Source organism: Triticum urartu, chromosome 4A (genome assembly GCF_056163025.1).
Source record: "Triticum urartu cultivar PI428250 chromosome 4A, HENAU_Tu73, whole genome shotgun sequence".
Taxonomy (NCBI): Eukaryota; Viridiplantae; Streptophyta; class Magnoliopsida; order Poales; family Poaceae; genus Triticum; species Triticum urartu.
In genome coordinates, this window is record NC_141876.1 from 403,464,391 (window position 1) to 403,478,259 (window position 13,869).

Consider the following 13,869-nt stretch of genomic DNA (forward strand, 5'->3'; position numbering starts at 1 on the left):
AATTCCTGATGGAGACCTCGAAGAGACGGGCACTGAGGGAGTCCGGGATTAGGGGGTCTCCGGACAGCCGGACTATATCCTTTGGCCGGACTATTGGACTATGAAGATACAAGATTGAAGGCTTCGTCCTGTGTCCAGAGGGGACTCTACTTGGCGTGGAAGGCAAGCTAGACAATACGGATATGTATATCTCCTCTTTTGTAACCGACCTTGTGTAACCCTAGCCCCCTCCGGTGTCGATATAAACCGGAGGGTTTTAGTCCATAGGACAAGATACAATCATACCATAGGCTAGCTTCTAGGGTTTAGCCTCTCCGATCTCGTGGTAGATCAACTCTTGTACTACTCATATTATCAAGAATAATCAAGCAGGACGTAGGGTTTTACCTCCATCAAGAGGGCCCGAACCTGGGTAAAACATCGTGTCCCCTGCCTCCTGTTACCATCCGCCTTAGACGCACAGTTCGGGACACCCTACCCGAGATCCGCCGGTTTTGACACCGACATTGGTTCTTTCATTGAGAGTTCCTCTATGTCGTCGCTGTTAGGCTTGATGGCTCCCATGATCATCGATAGCGATGCAGTCCAGGGTGAGACTTTTCTCCTCGGACAGATCTTTGTATTCAGTGGCTTCGCACTACGGGCCAACTCGCTTGGCCATCTGGAGCAGATCAGGAGTTATGCCCCTGGCCATTAGGTCAGGTTTGGAAGCTTAAACTACACGGCAGATATCCACGGAGACTTGATCTTCGATGGATTCGAGCCTTTGCCTAGTGCACCACACGGTCACGATGAGCATGATTTAGCTCTGCCATCGGACAGTGTTCAGAAGATCGCGCCGGCAACCGCTCCGACCCTCAATTCGGAGCCAGCTGCGCCGTCCATGGGCGGGTGGATAGACCCTGCCACGGAGGCCGTATCCTCAGCGGCGATCAAGCCGAATATCGACCTTACCCTTCACGAGAGCCGTGATGCCACACTGCCGGATCCTTTCCCGGCCACGGACTCCAAACCGCCTGCGCCCGTGCCTATCGAATCCGATTGGGCGCCGATCATGGATTTTACCTCCACGGATATCTTTCAGCACTCACCCTTCGGCGACATACTGAACTCATTAAGGACTCTCTCCTTGTCAGGAGAGTCCTGGCCAAACTATGTCCGGCAGGATTGGGACGCGGATGATGAAGAAATTCGCCGCCCACCCACCACCCACTTAGTAGCCACTGTCGACGACTTAACCGACATGCTCGACTTCGACTCCAAGACATCGACGGTATGGACGATGATGCGGGAGGCGAAGAGGAACCACTGCCCACAGGGCACTGGACAGCCACCTCATCATATGATATATACATGGTGGACACACCCAAAGAAGGCAATGGCGACGAGACAGCGGAGGATGACCCCTCCAAGAAGCAACCCAAGCGCCGGCGTCAGCGGCGCCGCTCTAAGTCTCGCCAAAGCAAAAGCGGTGACCCCGGCACAGGAGATAATAACACTCCGGACAGTGCCGAAGACGACAGCAATCCCCTCCAGTAAGATTTAGGGCAGGAGGATGGAGATGCCAGCCCTCCAGAGAGAGCGGCAGATGGAGAGGCGGAGGATGATAACTACATGCCTCCCTCCGAAGACGAGGCAAGCCTCAACGATGACGAATTCGTCGTGCCTGAGGATCCTGTCGAACAAGAGCGCTTCAAGCGCCGGCTTATAGCCACGACAAATAGCCTTAAGAAAAAGCAACAATAGCTTCAAGATAATCAAGATTTGCTAGCTGACAGATGGACTGAAGTCCTTGCGGCCGAGGAATATAAACTCGAACGCCCCTCCAAGAGTTACCCAAAGCGTAGGTTGCTACCCGACGGGAGGAGGAAGCACTCAAACCTACATCTCCAGCATATGATGCGGCTGACCGGCCACCTCGTGGCCATGACGGAGAGGCATTTCAGCGAAAAACTCGGCTCGCACCCCGACGCCACTCAAATAAAAATGACAAGGCACGGGGGAACATGCTAGACCTGCGAGATGTATTGGAGGACAAAGAAAAATAGGCAAGATCGATCTACGGATCGCAAGGGCGCGCCACTATGCGAGACGATAACCGTCACGCCGGATACAATAAAAGTAAATCCAGCCGGGCCGAACACAGCGGGCAAGACTCATTTGAGCTGTGTCGTGATATAGCCCAGTACAGAGGCGCCACACACACCCTATGCTTCACAGATGAAGTAATGGATCGTCAAATCCCAGAGGGTTTCAAACCCATAAATATAGAATCATACGACGGCACAACAGATCATGCGGTATGGATCGAGGACTTCCTCCTGCACATCCACATGGCCCGCGGTGACGATCTACACGCCATCAAATACCTCCCACTTAATCTCAAAGGACCAGCTCGGCATTGGCTCAACAGCCTGCCAGCAGAATCCATTGGCTGTTGGGAGGATCTGGAAGCCGCATTCCTTGACAACTTCCAGGGCACTTATGTGCGACCACCAGATGCCGATGACTTGAGCCACATAATTCAGCAGCCAGAGGAATCGGCCAGGCAATTCTGGACACGGTTCCTAACAAAGAAAAATCAAATCGTTGACTGTCCGGATGCAGAGGCCCTAGCAGCTTTTAAGCACAACATCCGTGACGAGTGGCTCGCCCGGCACCTTGGCCACGAAAAGCTGAAATCTATGGCAGCCCTCACGACACTCATGGCCTGCTTTTGCGCGGGAGAAGACAGCTGGCTGGCTCGCAGCAATAACATATCAAAGAACCATGGTACTTTGGATACCAAGGAAGGCAATGGCAGGTCACGTCGCAACAAACACAAGCGCCGCATTAACAGTGACAATACAGAGGATACGGCAGTCAATGCCGGATTCAAAGGCTCTAAACCCGGTCAGCGGAAAAAGCCATTCAAAAGAAGCACTCCGGGGCCGTCCAGTTTGGACCGTATACTCGACCGCTCGTGTCAAATACACGGCACCCCGACAAGCCAGCCAACCACACCAACAGGGATTGTTGGGTGTTCAAGCAGGCCGGCATGTTAAATGCCGAAAACAAAGAGAGGGGATCACATAGCGATGACGAGGAGGAGCCCCGGCAGCCGAACACCGGAGGACAGAAGAGGTTCCCCCCACAAGTGCGGACGGTGAACATGATATACGCAACCCACATCCCCAAGAGGGAGCGGAAGCGCACGTATATGCGTTGGAGCAAGTCGCCCCAAAGTTCAACCCATGGTCCTCTTGTCCAATCACCTTTGATCGCAAGGACCACCCCACTAGTATCCGTCATGGCGGATTCACCGCACTGGTCCTAGACCCAATCTGACGGATTTCACCTCATTCGAGTCCTTATGGATGGCGGAAGCAGCCTGAACCTGCTTTACCAGGACACAGTGTGCAAAATGGGTATAGACCCCTCAAGGATCAAACCCACAATAACAACCTTCAAAGGCGTCATACCAGGTGTAGATGCCCATTGCACAGGCTCAGTCACACTGGAAGTGGTCTTCGGATCCCCGGATAACTTCCGAAGCGAAGAGTTAATCTTCGATATAGTCCCGTTCCGTAGTGGCTATCATGCACTGCTCGGGCGAACCGCATTTGCGAGATTCAATGCGGTACCGCACTATGCATACCTCAAGCTCAAGATGCCAGGACCTCGGGGGGTCATCACAGTTAATGGAAACACAAAGCGCTCTCTCCGCACGGAGGAGCACACCGCGGCCCTCACAGCAGAAGCGCAAAGCAGCCTCTTAAGGCAATCCACTAGTTCGGCGATTAAGGACCCGGACACCTTCAAGCGCGCCCGGAGTAATCGGCAACAAGACCGCCTGGCACATTCCGAGCTCACATAGCAATGCGGCCCCCACCCCGGTCCCAGCCAAACGGCGAAATCCATGTCGCGCGTACATAATTACGCATTGAAAATACCATGGACATAGGTGGGGAGGGGGCACGACTACGGCATGCCCCAAGACGTGGCTCAACCGCACTAGGGGCTTCCCGCTTTATTATTCTTCTCTCTTTTAGGACTTTAATCTCTGGAAACCCCGTCCGGCAGTATGATTGTTGAACACATGATGTAGCCACCAAGGAGGCAGAAAGCTACGACGCACCACGGAACTCCCAGGTGGATTACGATAACGAATGAAATACTTGCTTTAATGCCATTCCTCAGCTTGCCCTTGGAGGGGACATGTCAAATAGTCCTCCTTTTTGCTTATCGCACTACCTGTATCATTTTGCTTTAATGCACCTTTTTGAATAAACAATGCATAGCACTAGACTATTGTCTCATTCTTTATTCTTCCTTTTATATATATATATATATGTTCATTTCATGACATCCAGCACCCGTACACTCTGGTACGGCTAATACGCCAGGGGCTTAAGCATACCCCATAATACGGCGTGAGAAGTCCGAACACTTTAGACAAGTGCGGCACCCCGAACTTATAGCATTATATGCATCAGCTCTGAATCATGTCTTGGGTCAATAGTTGGGTTTGCCCGGCTCCCGTGTTTTGGTACCTTACGTTTCGCTATATCAGCTAAGGTAGCACTGGGAGAACTACTGCGATTGTGCCCCGGTTCAGCTAGGCTAAGCACCTCAGTAGAGAAAGCTAAAACTGATTGTCATGATAAGGCGAGAGACTGGTCGCTGTTCGAGAGGTTTCGAGTCCCTAAATACGTATGCCGCTTTGAGCGAGGAGTCGGCTTTGTCCGGCTTAAGGCGTGTATAGCGCCCCAAATTCGGCCTTACGAATACTAGGGGCTTCGCCAAAATTTAAAGTTATAGAATTCTATGGCTAAGTGAGAGTGATAAAGCATTATAGTCTGATTGCCTTGTTCGTTGCGCTGAGCACCTCCCTTGAAGGACCCAAAAATGGGAACAAGAGAGCTCAGGTTTATCCCGAACACCCCAGCACTCGCGGCATGGGGGCAGAAGCCGACGACTAGCCATCTCTCAGATTTGATAAACAGCCGAACAGAAGGTAATATTTTAAATTCAAACAAGCGTTGCATAGCGCATATGAACAAGTTTTCATACCACAGGATCACACAAGCAAGTTCATTCAAATATTACATCTTCCGCACACTCGTCCGCTACAAGACGGGAACCCTTCAGGACACCCTCATAGTACATCTCGGGGTGGCGATGCTCCTTGCCCTGCGGCGGCCCCTCCTTTACCAGCTTCTCGGCATCCATCTTGGCCTAGTGCACCATTGCACGGGCAAAAGCCCGGCGTGCACCTTCGATGTAGACGGACCGCTTGATGACCTCCAGCCATGGGCAGGCATCCACAAGCCGCCTCACCAGGCCGAAGTAGCTATTGGGAAGGGCTTCGCCAGGCCACATCCGGACTATAAAGCCCTTCATGGCCTGTTCGGCCGCCTTGTGCAGCTCGACCAGTTGCTTCAGCTGGTCGCTCACAGGCATCGGGTGTTCAGTCCCAGTATACTGAGACCAGAACAACTTCTCCGTCGACCTTCCCTCCTCGGCCTAGTAAAATTTTGCGGCATCCGACACGCTGCGGGGCAAATCTGCGAATGCTCCTGGAGAGCTCCGGACTCGGGTAAGTAACAAGTAATTTACTTTCACATGCTTGCTTTGCATATTGAATGCCTTACCCACCACTATCTTCCTTATCGCTTCGATTTCCTGGAGGGCCTTTTGGGCTTCAGTCTTGGCATTCTTCATGCTCTCAAGGGCTGCGGCAAGCTCAGACTCTCGCGTCTTCGAGTCAAGCTCCAAAGCCTCGTGCTTCGTCATGAGAGCCTGGAGCTCTTGCTGCACCTCGCCCACCCATGCCTCTTGCTTCTCCCGCTCGGTGCGCTCCTTGGCCACTTTGTCTTCGGCCTCGGACATCGCTTGCTTTAGGGTTGCCACCTCGTTCGTGGCCCCTAGCACATTCATGATGATCCTGTCATTTCGCAACCACATTTTCTTTTTATATATATAGACAAGGTATTACTTACCTTTGTTCTCGTCGAGCTGCCTCTTGGCAAGGCTGAGCTCTTTTTCGGATCCCTCGAGGTCCTGCTTCAGTGCGGCGACCTCCGCAGTCAGTGCGGCAGAGGCCAGCAGCGAAGCCTGCATACGCATACAGACATACTTATATTAGACTCCTCCACATTTTATTTGATCCTCTATTCGGCTTTTCTTTGTGAACACCAACCAGAGCATCAGGGGCTGCTGTCTATGCGGTAATATTTTTCCTACATTTTCAATACTTACCTCAAAGCCTGTTAGAAGGCTCGCGCAGGCTTCAGTCAGTCCGCTCTTGGCGGACTGAACCTTCTTGATCACCGCACTCATAATAGTACGGTGCTCTTCGTCGATGGAAGCGCCGCGAAGCACTCCCAGCAGGTTGTCCGGTGCCTCTAGATGGACAGAGGTCACAGGCACGGGCATCTTACCCCTTCTGGAAGGGGGGCGCCTACCCGAGTCCGGAACCACTGGAGGTTCCGGCATGGTGTTCGGCTGCGAGCCAAGCTTGGAGCCCCAGGGAGCCTTGTTCCCTTTGCTCCTGGAGTCCGGAAGGTCACCTTGAGGCGCCTCTGGGACCGTCTCCCCCCGGCTCGGAGCCCCTTGAGACAACACCTCGGCATTGTCTGCAGGGCAAGGGGAGGAGGCGGTTGGAAGTGGATCGCTATCCATATCCGACGAATCCAAGGAGCCGTCCGACGAGGATACGACGATATGGGCTTGGGGCGGTCTGCATAATCATGTTTGGCGTTAGGAGAAGCAATGCGACAAAGGAATGCTATGAGTTACTCTGGTATCCGAATACTTACGACTTCGCCAGGGGCTTGGCCCTGAGCAGCCACTCGTCTTTGCCTTCGACGGCGGTGGTGGAGCAGTCCGGAAGGAGAGTCCTTCCTTTCTTGGACCCTTCGGCCTCCCCGATTGGGGCGTCCTTCCTTTTCTTGTCTCCCCCGGCTGGAGGGGGAGCATCTTCATCTTCCTCCTCCTCATCTTCATGGGAGGAGTGCGTCGCGGAGTTATCGGACAATGAGTCTGATACCACCTAGCACCGGGAACTCTTTCGGGTTCCCTTGGCCTTCTTCTTGGTCTTCTCTGGCACCTCATAAGGAGCCGGAGTCAGCATCTCCGTCAGGAGAGCGCCCGCAGTGTCTTCGGGCAGGGGGGCCGGACAGTCGATCTGTTCCCATGCCTCCACCCAGTCCTGTTAAAGGCATGAGAGCTCAGACCCCGCACAGGGTTAAGCTATGGGAAATAAATATCCTGCCGAATGTACAGAACTTACCAGATTCGTAGGGCGCTTCGCGCTTAGCCTGCGGTCCTCAGTGAGAGAGGGAGGGACCTTGGCGCCCTTGAACAGCACCCTCCAAACGTCTTTGTGCATCGTGTCGAAGAGCTCGCTTAGAGTCTGGTGCCAGGCCGGGTCGAACTCCCATAAGTTGAAATCCCGTTGCTGGCACGGGAGGATCCGGTGGAAGAGCATGACTTGGACTATTTTGACAAGCTTAAGCTTGTCATGTTCCGGATACATTTCTGGAGTCCGTCCAGCTCCATCGATGAACCCCAGGATAGGCCCTTCTCCTTCCAGGAAGTGAGCCGCGTGGGGATTCCGGATTGAAACTCGAGGGCCGCCGCCCAGTTGGTGTCGCACGGCTCGGTGATGTAGAACCACCCCGACTGCCACCCCTTTATGGTCTCCACGAAGGAGCCCTCGAGCCATGTAACGTTGAGCATCTTTCCCACCATGGCTCCGCCGCATTCTGCCTATTGGCCACCCACCACCTGCGGATTAATATTGAAGGTCTTCAGCCATAGGCCAAAGTGGGGCCGGATGCGGAGGAAGGCCTCGCACACGACGATGAACGCCGAGATGTTGAGGATGAAGTTCGGGGCCAGATCATGAAAGTCCAGCCCATAGTAGAACATGAGGCCACGGACAAATGGATGGAGGGGAAACCCCAGTCCGCGGACGAAGTGGTGGAGGAAGACCACCCTCTCATGGGGTTCTGGGGTAGGGATGACCTGCCCCGCGGCTGGCAGCCGGTGCGCGATATCCGCGGCTAAGTATTCGGCTTCGCGTAACTTTTTGATGTGCCCCTCCATGACAGAGGAGGCCATCCACTTGCCTCCCTCTCTGGACATGTTTGGAGAGAATTGAGGAGGAGGATGCGGACTTGGGCGCTGGAGCTTGAGTGCGCGAGAATGGACGAGCAAGGAGGAAGAAGGCGTGGGTAGAAAAAGGTGAGATCTTATCCCTTTATAAGGGCGGACTAGACTATGCGCCCCCACTAGCCTGGTAAAACTCGCTTATCCCCCAAGCGCCGTAATTGATGGTGCGGTTGGGTTACCCACGTCCGTATTGATGAGAATCTCATAATAAGGGGAACACGATCTCTGCTTTGACAAGACGTGTCAAGAAACCACCTCGCGTTATGTGCGGGGCTGGTTAAAGAAAAACGGTTCAAATAATTATCGGGCCGTGGCGTGATGTCACGCTACCGAAACATGTCAGCAGATTAGATTTATGGAAATATTATTCTCTCTACGGTGGTATGTGGAACTTATTTTGCAGGGTCGGACACTATCATTGTATTCAAACTCTTCTGTGGTGTATTCGGAGGAGGAACCCGCATTGCAATGCCGAAGACAACACTGCGCGCCAGACTCATCGTCATTGAAGCCTGGTTCAGGGGCTACTGAGGGAGTCCGAGATTAGGGGGTCTCCAGACAGTCGGACTATATCCTTTGGCCGGACTGTTGGACTATGAAGATACAAGATTGAAGACTTTGTCCCATGTCCGGATGGGACTCTACTTGGCGTGGAAGGCAAGCTAGACAATACGGATATGTATATCTCCTCTTTTGTAACCGACCTTGTGTAACCCTAGCCCCCTCCGGTGTCTATATAAACCGGAGGGTTTTAGTCCGTAGGACAAGATACAATCATACCATAGGCTAGCTTCTAGGGTTTAGCCTCTCCGATCTCGTGGTAGATCAACTCTTGTACTACTCATATTATCAAGAATAATCAAGCAGGACGTAGGGTTTTACCTCCATCAAGAGGGCCCGAACCTGGGTAAAACATCGTGTCCCCTGCCTCGTGTTACCATCCGCCTTAGACGCACAGTTCGGGACCCCCTACCCGAGATCCGCTGATTTTGACACCGACAGGCATGTTTCAAGGGGTCAACCCGGGAAGGAGCCATCCTAAAGGTAAAATCATGCCGCCCCTTACGTTTGGAGGCGAGCTGAACTATAGGACGGAGAAGATCGGCTTCAATGTCACCGAGATCCCCTTGCCATACAATGGGATCCTTGGCTGCCCAGCGCTGGCCAAGTTCATGGCAACGGCCCACTACGCCTACAACACATTAAAGATGCCAGGGCCGCTGACCATTATCACCATCCCCTCCGACAAGAAAGATGCGCTCATCTGCGCCGATCAACTTTACTAAGAGGCAGTTGCAGCAACTGCCCGAAGACACTTCCCCCTGTGGCTGAAGCTCCAGGGAAGAAGGCCGGCAAGACCACTTCCGGCAAGAACCCTTCCAGCAAGACCTCTTCCGGCGAGACCTCTTGCGCCCACTCTGGCAAGCGCACCTCTTCGGAGTGTTGCGCTCCCGTTGACGACGTGCCAGAGAGCTATGCCGGCAAGAGCAAGAAGTCCAAAGTTGCACCACCAGAAACCAAGAAGATGTCCGTCAAGGAGGATGGCATGGGCGGGGCTTTCACCATAAGCTCCACCCTCGACAGCAAATAGGAAAGCGCGCTCATCGCCTTCTTGCGGGAGAATGTCGATGTGTTTGCATGGCAAGCATCCGACATCCCCAGCGTTCCCAGGGAGGTGATTGAGCACCATCTTGTTGTCTGTCCTCATGTGTGGCCCGTCAAGCAAAAGGTCAGGAAGCAAGTTTTGGAGCGACAAGAGTTCATCATAGAAGAGATCAGGAAGTTGGAGACGGCAGGCCTAGTTAGAGGAGTACTCCACCCCAATCCGGTGGTGGTGTGTAAGGCAAATGGGAAGTGGAGGCTGTGTATTGATTACACAGATATCAATAAAGCTTGTCCAAAGGATCCTTTCCCTTGCCACCCATCGACCACATTGTGGACTCCACTGCCGGGTGTGACCTGCTGTCATTCCTCGATGCCTATTCAGGATACCACCAGATCTTCATGATAAAAGAATACGAAGAGAAGACCGCGTTCATCACCCCATGCGGTACGTACTGTTTTGTACGGATGCCTTTCGGGTTGAAGAGCGCCGGTTCGACATTTTCCCAAGCAATCCAACTTCGTCTTGATCCCCAACAACATAGATATATGGAAGCCTATATGGATGATATAGTGGTCAAAACCAAGGACAGGGCCACGCTCGTACAAGACCTAGAAGAAACATTTGCAAATCTGCGTAAGATCAACCTCAAGCTCAACCTAGAGAAGTGTGTGTTTCGTGTCCCGTCTAGAAAACTTCTTGGGTTCTTTGTGTCTCAGCGCGGAATTGAAACAAATCCCGACAAGATCAAGGCGATCGAGCAGATTGAGGCACCGAAGTGGGTCAAAGACGTCCGTAGGCTCGCCGGCTACGTTACCGCCCTCAATAGATTCATCTCCAAATCTGCTGAGTGCACCCTCCCCTTTTTCAAGGTTTTGAAAAAGGCGGGTCCAGTAAAGTGGACTCTAGAGGCAGAGGCCGCACTATAAGATTTGAAGAGGTATCTCTCCTCCATGCCGATACTAGTCGCGCCCAAGCCACAAGAGCTGTTACTGCTATACTTGGAAGCAACAAATCAAGTGGTTAGTGCCGTGCTGGTGGCACAGAGGGAACTTGAGGAAGAGGCAGCAGTAGTAGCGAAGCCATCGGGTGGCGGGCTGGGGCCATCCCCGGCAGGGTCTAGCGTCGGCAAGACAGAACCCCCGACGAGACCCGATCCCGGCAAGGCGGAGTCTGAGCAGATGAGCAAAGTAGGACAAAAGAAGAAGATGGTGCAGCACCCAGTCTATTTCGTCAGTTCCCTCTTGCAGGGGGCTAGGTCAAGATATTCTGGTATGCAAAAGCTACTTTTCAGCCTCCTCATGGCCTCGAGAAAGCTGCGCCACTATTTCCAAGCACATGAGATCACCGTCATCACGCGCCTCCCATTGCAACGAATCTTGCACAACCCAGATGCGACTGGGAGGATTATGGAGTGGGCGTTGGAGCTATCGAGCTATGGCCTCAAGTTTGAAAGTATTTCAACAATCAAGAGCCGAGCCCTGGCAGAGTTCATAGCCCGCAACACCCGACGAGGAGATTCAAGAGACCACCCTTCCCGGCAAGCAGACGAGAAGTGAGTGGATTCTATACTTTGAAGGAGCTTTCTCACTCCAAGGTGCCGGTGCCGGCATATTGCTCGTTGTCGGTGTCAAAACCGGCGGATCTCGGGTAGGGGGTCCCGAACTGTGTGTCTAGGCCGGATGGTAACAGGAGGCAAGGGACACGAAGTTTTACCCAGGTTCGGGCCCTCTTGATGGAGGTAAAACCCTACGTCCTGCTTGATTAATATTGATGATATGGGTATTACAAGAGTACATCTACCACGAGATCAGAGAGGCTAAACCCTAGAAGCTAGCCTATGGTATGATTGTATGTTGTGATTGTCTGTCCTACGGACTAAAACCCTTCGGTTTATATAAACACCGGAGAGGGTTATGGTTACACAAGGTCGGTTACAAAGGAGGAGATATCCATATACGTATTGCCTAGCTTGCCTTCCACGCCAAGTAGAGTCCCATCCGGACACGAGACGAAGTCTTCAATCTTGTATCTTCACAGTCTAACAGTCCGGCCAATGGAGATAGTCCGGCTATCCGGAGACCCCCTAATCCAGGACTTCCTCAGTAGCCCCCGAACCAGGCTTCAATGACGATGAGTCCGGCCCGCAGTGTTATCTTCGACATTGCAAGGCGGGTTCCTCTCCAAATTCTGTGTACCTGTTGAAACAATGTCCGGTTTCTTGTGACGGTTTGTACTCCTTGGCTTCTACGCCCAATAATGGCCACTTTCCACGTGTCGAGCGAATGTGAAGAGCCAGGGTGTTTTCACATTTACCCCCCTAGCTATGTAAATGAGCCGTCTATTTAAAAAGACGAGGATTCAGATCCAAATCACATCATCCTCCCTTGCCGAGTCTTCATCGGAGCGCACCCGACAGAGATCCATTCCACCATGGCCGGCCAACGCTGCTCCTCCTCTTGCACCCCTAGTTCCAAGCCTGGAGATTGGGAGAGATGTTCCATCCTGCACAGCAAATTGGTGATGCTTCAGTCCAAGGGATTTCTTCCCCTAGCGTACCTGGTCCCGGTTCGAGCCGGGCTTGCCACCTATAATGGCGGAGAGCAAGCGGAGAGCCGTCCCAATCCCTCCAAGGGAGAGCGGATATGCCTTGTCCCTTATCTGGTAAGAGGGCTTGGATTTCCAATTCATCCGTTTCTCTGAGGGCTTCTGGAGTTCTATGGCCTCCAGCTACACAACCTTACGCCTGCCTCCCTGCTGCATATCGTGGGATTCGTAGCCCTTTGCGAGTTATTTTTGGGCTGTGAGGCTCATTTCGCTCTATGGAAGAAGTTGTTCTGCCTTGTGCCCCATTCTAAGAAGGGATCGATATATCAAGTGGGTGGAGCCGAAGTGTGGCGTATTGCCGGGACCGGATACCTGTCCGGGACTCCGAAGAAGACGTCCGAAGACTGGCCTTCAGAATGGTTTTATATAGAAGATGTCCCCTTCTGGACCCTATTCGGATCGGCCTTCCTGAGTTCGACAACGCCCCTTTGAAGAAGCGCCGGACCTAGCGCCCTCGGAGCTCCCTGGAGGAAGACGACAGGGATATTCTTTATCTGATGAGCCGGATAAGTTCTTTAGCTCGATCCGGATTGACCATGATCGAGGTCATGGCTATATGCATTATGCGGGGGGTGCAGCCGCTCCAGTATAGAGGCCACCCCATGTGGGATTTCAACGGGGAGGACGATGCTACCCATCACGGCCGCAAAGGGCCAAGATCGGCTGCTGATCTAATAAAGATCTTGTCCACTTTGTACAAGGGAGAAGAGGAGGAATTCCATCGTGTCAACCCGCAGGGCGGATTCTCTATGTACAATCCTCCGAGCTGGGTAAGCGGAGACTTTTTCTCGCCCATCTGTTTTGTATTCCCGTAGTTTAAGTATTCATTCTAGCGATTTCATCGCAGGAGCTGTGCCAGGCAGTAAAGGAGATAAACAGCCCTCCTCCACAGCCCGAGGACCCTGGACGGTCCCTTGACCCGACCTCCCAGGAGGATCCGGATATATCCGTGGAGATGATCGACGGGGTATTTTACCGAGTAATGACAATACCTTGGTAGCCATTACGGCCGACTACCCTGGGCTAGTTCCAGCCTCACAGGTGACTGAGACCGAAGTCCCAGTACTTAAAAATGGATCCGTCCTTGTGCTCCTTTTTTATTGTTGTATAATAGCCGTGTTTTGCAGGGGAGGTCCTCGGGGCAGAAGGCCGAGCCCGTGGCAACTAGCCAATAAGGGGCCGCTAGGCCAAGCAGGCTGAAAAGATCCGTAGTCCAGATTGAGGCACCGGTGCAGCGGTATGACGCACCGTCTTTATTACAAGACATTATTTATAGAGGCATATTAACGCCCATGCCTTCTTTTCAGGAAAAAGAGCGCTCGCCGGACTATACCCGAAGAGGCTACCAATCGCGCCTCCACAAGCCAGGCTCCAAGGCCGGACTCAGAGGTGGGAACGAGTACGAGGCGTGCGTCGGGTGCTCCTCCGATAGAGGATACAGATAGACTGTCCGCCACCCATTACGAGGTGGAAAGTGCCATGAACCACAGGCGTCGCCGGAC